This window comes from Triticum dicoccoides, chromosome 6A, assembly GCF_002162155.2.
Source record: "Triticum dicoccoides isolate Atlit2015 ecotype Zavitan chromosome 6A, WEW_v2.0, whole genome shotgun sequence".
NCBI classification, from domain to species: domain Eukaryota; kingdom Viridiplantae; phylum Streptophyta; class Magnoliopsida; order Poales; family Poaceae; genus Triticum; species Triticum dicoccoides.
In genome coordinates this window covers 46,760,207-46,770,687 of record NC_041390.1, presented here as the reverse complement: position 1 = coordinate 46,770,687, position 10,481 = coordinate 46,760,207, and positions in this window count along the sequence as shown.

The following is a 10,481-nucleotide window of genomic DNA, read 5'->3' as shown; positions in this document are numbered from 1 at the left end:
AAGCTTCCACTTCAATTGGTGTAGGTGCCACAGGAACAACTTCCTGTGCCCTGCCACACACTAGTTGAAGAGACGGTTCAATAACCTCATCAAGTTTCCACCATCCTCCCACTCAATTCTTTCGAGAGAAACTTTTCCTCGAGAAAGGACCCGATTCTAGAAACAATCCATATTGCTTTCGGATTTGAATTAGGAGGTATACCCAACTGTTTTGGGTTTCCTATGAAGATGCATTTTATCCGCTTTGGGTTCGAGCTTATCAACCTGAAACTTTTTCATATAAGCGTCGCAGCCCCAAACTTTTAAGAAACGACAACTTAGGTTTCTCTAAACCATAATTCATACGGTGTCATCTCATCGGAATTACGTGGTGCCCTATTTAAAGTGAATGTGGTTGTCTCTAATGCCTAACCCATGAACGATAGTGGTAATTCGATAAGAGACATCATGGTACGCACCATATCCAATAGGGTGTAACTATGATGTTCGGACACACCATCACATTATGGTGTTCCAGGCGGTATTAATTGCGAAACAATTTCCACAATGTCTTAATTGTGTGCCAAAACTCGTAACTCAGATATTCATCTCTATGATCATATCATAGACATTTTATCCTTTTGTCACAATGATCTGCTACTTCACTCTGAAATTACTTGAACCATTCAATAATTCAGACTTGTTTTCATCAAGTAAATATACTCAACATTTACTCGAATCATCTGTGAAGTAAGAACATAATGATATTCACTGCATGCCTCAGCACTCATTCGACTGCACACATCAAAATGTGTTACTTCCAACAAGTTGCTATCTTGTTCCATCTTACTGAAAATGAGGCTTTTCAGTCATCTTGCCCATGTGGTATGATTTGCATATCTCAAGTGATTCAAAATCAAGTGAGTCCGAACGATCCATTTGCATGGAGTTTCTTCATGCATATACACCAATAGACATGGTTCGCATGTCTCAAACTTTTCAAAAATGAGTGAGGCCAAAGATCCATCAACATGGAGCTTCTTCATGTGTTTTACACCATTATGACTTACATGGCAGTGCCACAAGTAAGTGGTACTATCATTACTATCTTATATCTTTTGGCATGAAATGTGTATCACTACGATCGAGATTCAATAAACCATTCATTTTAGGTGTAAGACCATTGAAGGTATTATTCAAATAAACAGAGTAACCATTATTCTCCTTAAATGAATAACCGTATTGCGATAGACATAATCCAATCATGTCTATGCTCAACGCAAACACCAATCTCGGTGGTAGAGGGAGCGTGCGATGCTTGATCATATCAAACTTGGAAACACTTCCAACACATATCGTCAGCTCACCTTTAGCTAGTCTCCGTTTATTCCGTAGCTTTCATTTCGAGTTACTAACACTTAGCAACCGAACCGGTATCTAATACCCTGGTGCTACTAGGAGTACTAGTAAAGTACACATTAACATAATGTACATCCAATATACTTCTATCGACCTTGCCAGCCTTCTCATCTACCAAGTATCTAGGGTAATCCTGCTCCAGTGGTTGTTCCTCTTATTACAGAAGCACTTAGTCTCGGGTTTGGGTTCAACCTCGGGTTTCTTCATTGGTGCAGCAGCTGATTTGCCGTTTCATGAAGTATCCCTTCTTTCCCTTGCCCTTCTTGAAACTAGTGGTTTCATCAACCATCAACAATTGATGCTCCTTCTTGATTTCTACTTTCGCGATGTCAAACAACGCGAATACCTTAAGGATCATCATATCTATCCCTGATATGTTATAGTTCATCACGAAGCTCTAGCAGCTTGGTGGTAATGACTTCGGAGAAACTATCACTATTTCATCTGGAAGATCAACTCCCACTTGATTCAAGTGATTGTTGTACTCAGACAATCTGAGCACAAGCTCAACGATTGAGCTTTTCTCCCTTAGTTCGTAGGCTAAGAAAATTGTCGGAGGTCTCATACCTGTTGACGTGGGCACGAGCCTGAAATCCCAATTTCAGCCCTCGAAACATCTCATATGTTCCGCGACGTTTCGAAAACGTCTTTGGTGCCTCTACTTAAACCATTTAACTGAACTATCACGTAGTAATCAAAACATGTATGTTCGATGTTCGAAACATCCACAAACGACGTTTGGGGTTCAGCACACTAAGCAGTGTATTAGGGACATAAGCTTTCTACTGATCGCATAATCGCTACTATCAACTTTCAACTATATTTTCTCTAGGAACATATCTAAAATAGTAGAACTATAGCGTGAGCTACGACATAATTTGCAAAAGGTCTTTTGACTATGTTCAAGATAATTAAGTTCATCTTATGAACTCCCACTCAGATAGACATCCCTCTGGTCATCTAAGTGATCACATGATCCGAGTCAACTAGGCCGTGTCCGATCATCACGTGAGACGGACTAGTTAACGTCGGTGAACATCTTCATGTTGATCGTATCTACTATACGACTCATGCTCGACCTTTCGGTCTCCGTGTTCCGAGGCCATGTCTGCACATGCTAGGCTCGTCAAGTTAACCCTAAGTGTTTTCGCTGTGTAAAACTGTCTTACACCCGTTGTATGTGAACGTAAGAATCCATCACACCCGATCATCACGTGGTGCTTAGAAGCGACGAACTGTAGCAACGATGCACAGTTAGGGGAGAACACTTCTTGAAATTGTTGTAAGGGATCATCTTATTTACTACCGTCGTTCTAAGCAAACAAGATGCATAAACATGATAAACATCACATGCAATCAAATAGTGACATGATATGGCCAATATCATTTTGCTCCTTTTGATCTTCATCTTCGGGGCTCCATGATCATCATCGTCACCGGCATGACACCATGATCTCCATCATCGTGTCTTCATGAAGTTGTCACGCCAACGACTACTTCTACTTCTATGGCTAACGCGTTTAGCAATAAAGTAAAGTGAGTTACATGGCGTTCTTCAATGACACGCAGGTCATACAAAAAATAAAGACAACTCCTATGGCTCCTGCCGGTTGTCATACTCATCGACATGCAAGTCGTGAATCCTATTACAAGAACATGATCAATCTCATACATCACATATCATTCATCACATTCTTCTTGGCCATATCACATCACATAGCATACCCTGCAAAAACAAGTTAGACGTCCTCTAATTGTTGTTGCATGTTTTACGTGGCTGCTATGGGTTTCTAGCAAGAACGTTTCTTACCTACGCAAGACCACAACGTGATATGCCAATTGCTATTTACCCTTCATAAGGACCCTTTTCATCGAATCCGTTCCGACTAAAGTGGGAGAGACTGGCACCCGCTAGCCACCTTATGCACCAAGTGCATGTCAATCGGTGGAACCTGTCTCACGTAAGAGTACGTGTAAGGTCGGTCCGGGCCGCTTCATCCCACAATACCGTCGAAACAAGATTGGACTAGTAACGGTAAGCATATTGAACAACATCAACGCCCACAACTACTTTGTGTTCTACTCGTGCAAAGAATCTACGCAATAGACCTAGCTCATGATGCCACTGTTGGGGAACGTAGCAGAAATTCAAAAAATTTCCTAAGTAACACCAAGATCTATCTATGGAGAGACCAGCAACGAGTAGAAAGGGGAGGAGAGTTTGCATCTACATACCCTTGTAGATCGCTAAGCGGAAGCGTTCAAGTGAACGGGGTTGATGGAGTCGTACTCGTCGTGATTCAGATCACCGATGATCAAGTGCCAAACGGACAGCACCTCCGCGTTCAACACACGTACAGCCCGGTGACGTCTCCCACGCCTTGATCCAGCAAGGAGAGAGGGAGAGGTTGAGGAAGACTCCATCCAGCAGCAGCACAACGGCGTGGTGGTGATGGAGGAGCGTGGCAATCCTGCAGGGCTTCGCCAAGCACCTACGGGAGAGGAGGAGGTGTCACGGGAGGGAGGGAGGCGCCAAGGGCTCAGGTATGGATGCCCTCCCTCCCCTCCACTATATATAGGGGCAGGGGAGAAGGGGGAGGCGCAGCCTTGCCCCCTACTCCAAGAAAGGGGTGCGGCTAAGGAGGGGGGAGGAGTCCATCCTCCCCAAGGCACCTCGGAGGTGCCTTCCCCCTTTAGGACTCTCCCCTTTTTCCTTTATCTTGGCGCATGGGCCTCTAGGGGCTGGTTCCCTTGGCCCATGTAGGCCAAGGCGCACCCCCTACAGCCCATGTGGCCCCCCGGGGCAGGTGGCCCCACCCGGTGGGCCCCCGGGACCCTTCCGGTGGTCCCGGTACAATACCGATGACCCCGAAACTTGTCCCGATGGCCGAAACAGGACTTCCTATATATAAATCTTTACCTCCGGACCATTCCGGAACTCCTCGTGACGTCCGGGATCTCATCCGGGACTCCTAACAACATTCGGTAACCACATACAAGCTTCCTTTATAACCCTAGCGTCATCGAACCTTAAGTGTGTAGACCCTACGGGTTCGGGAGACATGCAGACATGACCGAGACGTTCTCCGGTCAATAACCAACAGCGGGATCTGGATACCCATGTTGGCTCCCACATGTTCCACGATGATCTCATCGGATGAACCACGATGTCAAGGACTTAATAAATCCCGTATTCAATTCCCTTTGTCTATCGGTATGTTACTTGCCCGAGATTCGATCGTCGGTATCCAATACCTTGTTCAATCTCGTTACCGGCAAGTCACTTTACTCGTTCCGTAACACATCATCCCGTGATCAACTCCTTGGTCACATTGCGCATATGATGATGTCCTACCGAGTGGGCCCAGAGATACCTCTCCGTTTACACGGAGTGACAAATCCCAGTCTCGATCCGCATAAAACAATAGATACTTTCGGAGATACCTGTAGTGCACCTTTATAGTCACCCAGTTACGTTGTGATGTTTGATACACCCAAAGCACTCCTACGGTATCCAGGAGTTACACGATCTCATGGTCGAAGGAAGAGATACTTGACATTGGCAAAGCACTAGCAAATGAACTACACGATCTTTTGTGCTAGTCTTAGGATTGGGTCTTGTCCATCACATCATTCTCCTAATGATGTGATCCCGTTATCAACGACATCCAATGTCCATAGCCAGGAAACCATGACTATCTGTTGATCACAACGAGCTAGTCAACTAGAGGCTCACTAGGGACATATTGTGGTCTATGTATTCACACGTGTATTACGATTTCCGGATAATACAGTTATAGAATGAATAAAAGACAATTATCATGAACAAGGAAATATAATAATAATACTTTTATTATTGCCTCTAGGGCATATTTCCAACAATTTCTTGGAAGATTGTAAACGCTTCCCGCCCTAGAAGAGCGTGATAACCGCTGCTGAACGGAGCCACCTGGAACGTGACCTCTTCGGACCTGTAATTATCCGGCGTGCCGAACACCACATCTAGTGTGTTTTTTCCTATACAACGCGCTTCCTGACTGGGGATTATTCCTCTAAAGGTTGTGCTGCTTCGCTCAATGCGGTTCCAGTCTATTTCCATTTTTTGAAGGGTCTCCTCATAAATGAGGTTCAATCCACTGCCGCTGTCCATGAGTACCTTGGTAAGACGAAAGCCGTCCACTATTGGACTGAGGACCAATGCGGCTGGTGCTTAGGCTGTTCGGAATTTAGGTTCATCACTGGTGTTAAAGGTAATAGCCGTGTCACTCCATGGGTTTATTGTTGCTACTTGGTAGACTTCGGCAAGGCTGCAGAGTGTCCTTTTTCGCATATTATTTGATGCGAAAGTCTCGAAGACTGTTAATGCCGTATTGGTGTCTCTGGGGTGGCTTTATGTGGCCTCCGGAATTAGGAGATTTTCGCCAATTTTGGCCACTTGCCGGAGTATCCAACATGCTCTTAGGCTGTGAGTTGGTGTGGCGTCCTCTGTACTGTGAATTTTACAGGGTCCATTAAGCCATCCTTCCAATACGGTTGCATGCCCTGTAGAGGATTTTTGCTTTTTAGTGCTTGACCCGGGTGACTGGTGATGATGCACCCTTTTATTTTGGACTGGGTTTGTATTCAGGGCCGGATTGTCCCAAAATTTTATTTCGGTTTTCCAGGTGCTTTCCATCGCACAGTACTTTCGTACAATGGATGCCAAGTCAGCGAAGCATGTAATATCACGGCGACTTATGGCGTTGAGTATTCCCTTGTCCGTGCAATTATTACAGAAGATTGAGATTGCCTCTTCCTCGCGGCAGTCCCTTAGCATGTTCTTAACCAGGAGGAATCTGGCCCAGTTATGATGTACTGTTTCATCGGGTTCTTGCCTGATTTTGGATAGATCGCTTATGTTGGGGTGGGTGGGTGGAATTAAATCCGAAGCCTCACCCCATCTAAGGCTCAGAGGCCGATGAATTTCCGAACTCGAAAATTTGGATTCCTAGATGTTGTCCAATGAATCCAGCCCGTCGCCTGACTCTAAATTCAGGTCTTGAGTGATATCCTCCCCTCCGCGGGTATCCGGCTTGGAGGGATCGGGAATCCGGACGTAGCGAGTCCTTAAGATAGATGAAAGGTCGCCGCACTGTCCCTCTACCACGGCAACGTGATGGGTGACTTGGGGAGAGTTAATCTCTCTCAGATCGGTTTTAGGCCCAATCTGGTTGTAATCCATAGTGACTCCCTGGGCAGCGAAGCGATCCAAGAGCTCGTTTATGGAGGAGATCTCCATTGGATCTAACTACTCGGCGAGTTCCGAGCTGACATGAAGATTGTTTTCGATGGCTCGAGAGGTCATCATCGGCGCAGAAGCCGAACAAGCAGTCATAAGAAAACCACCTAGCCGGAGGGTTTGGCCGACAGCCAAAGCTCCCTTAGCAATGGTACCGTCTTTAAAGACGGGGCGAGACATCCTTCCTGATTGCGACGACACAGAGGAACTCTCAATGAAAGCACCAATGTCAGTGTCAAAACCGGCGGATCTCGGGTACGGGGTCCCGAACTGTGCGTCTAGGCCGGATGGTAACAGGAGGCAAGGGACACAAAGTTTTACCCAGGTTCGGGCCCTCTCGAAGGAGGTAATACCCTAGAAGCTAGCCTATGGTATGATTGTTGATGTGTATGTTGTCCTACGGACTAAAACCCTCCGATTTATATAGACACTGGGTAGGGTTAGGGTTACATAGAGTCAGTTACAATGGTAGGAGATCTGCATATCCGTATCGCCAAGCTTACCTTCCACGCCAAGGAAAGTCCCTTCCGGACACGGGACGAAGTCTTCAATCTTGTATCTTCATAGCCCAAGAGTCCGGCTCAAGGTATAGTCCGGCTATCCGAACACCCCCTAATCCAGGTCTCCCTCAGTCACACTATGAGCCAACGGTAACAATAATAACTTGGTTAATAGCAACCCCAGGTCGTGGATGAGAAAGAGATTGGTTGTGATCATGAGAGGATCACAGAGGGATCATGGATACTGATGTTGGTAAGTCGATGCATGTGTTGGTTACGAGGTAACCCGAGCAGAGTAAGTTGGTGCATGATAATGTCATCAGGTTACATGCTAGTATCATCATGTTCATAAGTTTATGCCATGCTCATATTTGTGCTAGTTGTATCATGTTCATCTTTTTCATGTTAAGATTGATCTGAAAGTATCATATTAATCGTTGTTAACCTGTAATTGCCATGCTGTTGTCTGCCTTGATTGCTTTTGGTTATTGTGAGCTTGCAAGTACATTCAATGTATTGACCTGGCGTGTCATGCCAGTTTGCAGGTTGTGCCTGGATTGCTTGCTTGTTTGGTGTAGTTCCTGTGTTCGCAAGCTAGGATAAACATTCCAGCCAGAGTCCTTGCGGATTGGAGTCCATCACCGTCGTTCGTCGTTCCGCTGCCTATAGAGGTTCTGTTGCCTCTAGTTGTTATGCTGCTTGCATAGAGAAACTGTGGTTGGCGTAGTGTCACCGTGCCGGTGTTATTCATTTTAATCCGGAGACCTTGTATTCGCATTCGTGTTGTAATAGAGAGCTGGTTTGTTCTATGCTAAGTAGTACCGTATTCCAGAAGACTTCACCTTGATCTCTGGGCTGGAATACGGGGCGTCTGGTTTCTCTGAGCCAGGGTGCCACAGGCTTGGTATCAGAGTAGGTCTGGCTGTAGAGCGTCCTAGTCCGCTGGAATGCTAGAAAATGGTAGTATAGGGTCTGGTTGTTGCCCTTGCTTGCTGCATTTGGTTGTTGCATTTGTTTGTTGCATATAGTCTTAGTTGGTTACTCCTAACCCCTGTTTCGTGCGTAGATGGCGGTCAACTTCCATGAGTTCAATGCCCACCCCAGAGCTCATGGTGCTGTTCCTATTGCGTTCAATCCCACTCCTGCACCTCTCAGCTTTGCCACCCCCCTTGGTGACATGTGGCGTATCATTTATCCCCATGGAGATCCACCCCATTATCAAGTATTCTAGTTTTCTGCCGGAGGAAGAATCCTGGTGTATGTTGCCCATGTCCATCTGTCAGCCTCGATTCCTGTGGGTAAGCGCACCTATAGTTTCCATGGTGGTTACGACGCTACTCCCGAGCGTGCCGTTCAGCTTGCCGCAATGGCAGTAATCACCGGCCTTCGTCATCAAGAGAGCATGGTGCAAGAGAACCGTGCCTATCAATTCTATCCCACCATTGTCGAGAATCCTAAGTGGATCAAGTTCCCGTCTGTCAACTCCCAAGAAGACCCGGCTATCTTCGCCATGTCCCGTTACATGACGGCCGAGTGTCTTCTTATTTTCGAGTTAGTCCGAGACGCCATTCGAGCGAGGAGATCGCTTGGTGCCACCCTACCTCAGTCTTCGCCAGCTTCTCCAACCCCCCCGCATCGTCCATCCAGAGTTTCAAAGTCATCAGTTCCACTCGCTACTCCTTAGCTTCTTCGTCATCTCCCAAGCATTTGCTCAAGCGTAGGGTGTAGTCCTTCGTGTAGTGCATGTGCATTTGCTCTACTATTATGCTTGTATGTGCCTGTGTGGAGTAGTTTTTAGCTTGTTTGATGTATGCTTTATCTAGCTTGTTTGTTGTGTGCTTTATTTAGCTTGTTTCCTATGTGCTTTGTTGCAATCGATCGTTTTCTCGTGCTTCTTTGTTTTGAATCTTCGGTGTTACCCCCTTATGGAAATTGCTCATCAGCCGACACCGGATCAGAAGAGGCCATGAGAAATACATATATACACCAAGGAACTCAGTTAAAGGCAATGAGATTTTTAGCTGACAACATTGTATTGCAGACATCCGGTCTGAATACAAGTATAATCTACTCAGATTTTCAGTAACAAGTACCCGTCAGAGATACACCTTTATTGCAACAATGATTAAACCAGCAGAACAAAATTGGATCCAAGTCCAATAGTGCATTTCAATCCAAAGGTATGGTCCGTACACAATGATTGATTCTGCCACGAGATAGTTTTGAAACATGCGACACCCAGAAGTCAGTCCAGATATGCAATGAATTCAGCAAGGATAGTCAGAAAATTCTTGTCATACAAGTAATCAGCAGCCAGAATGACAAGAATATATATGTTAACCCCTTCACAAAGAAGATCAGTTCAGTCCTTTTCCACAGTTTATCAACAAAGCGTATAAGACACGGTTCACCAGTCTGCATCAGAAAGGTATGAATGGATTCCAGCGCAAGATATTCAGTCATTTCAATGGGATACTGCAAAAGCTTCTGGCATAAGGTATCGAGTGTTCCCTACTAAGTCTTTAAGGGGGGAAGCTTATAAGGTACGGTACCCAACCTTCCTCAGCAAGATATTCAAAGAAAGCTTCGAGCACAAGCTATCCAGTCTTTCGCAACACGATACCCCGATGGACCCCGAAGCAAGCTGCCCAGTCTTCTTTAGTATGGCACTGGTACAAGAAAATAAACAATGGATTATCAGCATATGTCAGTGTTTTCCAAGTGGCAAATCTGCAACAGTTAAGTCAGAAATAAAAATCAGTCAGAACAAAGGCATACCTCGAGAATCGGATATTTGTTCATACAATGAGTATGCTGCCAGGTTCATGCAAGTCCCTCACACAAGGAAGAGTTTACGGTATGCATCCAACAACCTCACTAGATATGTGAGTGAAGGGAAACCAATGGGTGATGCAAGAATCGACAAGTCTTGAAGAAAGACAACATTGATGCCACAAGCTTGTCAGCAATTCTCGAGATCAGCCACGCACATCCGACAAGGTGATGTTATTAATCCTTTCCCTGCCCGACATAGTCAGCAACAATAATGAGATTTGTATAAGCCCACGTGAACCGGATAAATATCCAGAGGCTCAAGACATGAACCAGACCAAGGTATGATTGCAAGATATTGCACATGACAGTATTCAGGGCCGCGAAAATAATCAAGGATATATAAGGCCCTGCTCTTCCAGTTAAGGATCCAGATAAAGAAAATAATATTGAATGAGCAAGACCAACAATACAGGTATACCAGAGTATTGTGCAAACAATGTGGTATGAATGTGCAAGATAGTCTTATTTCT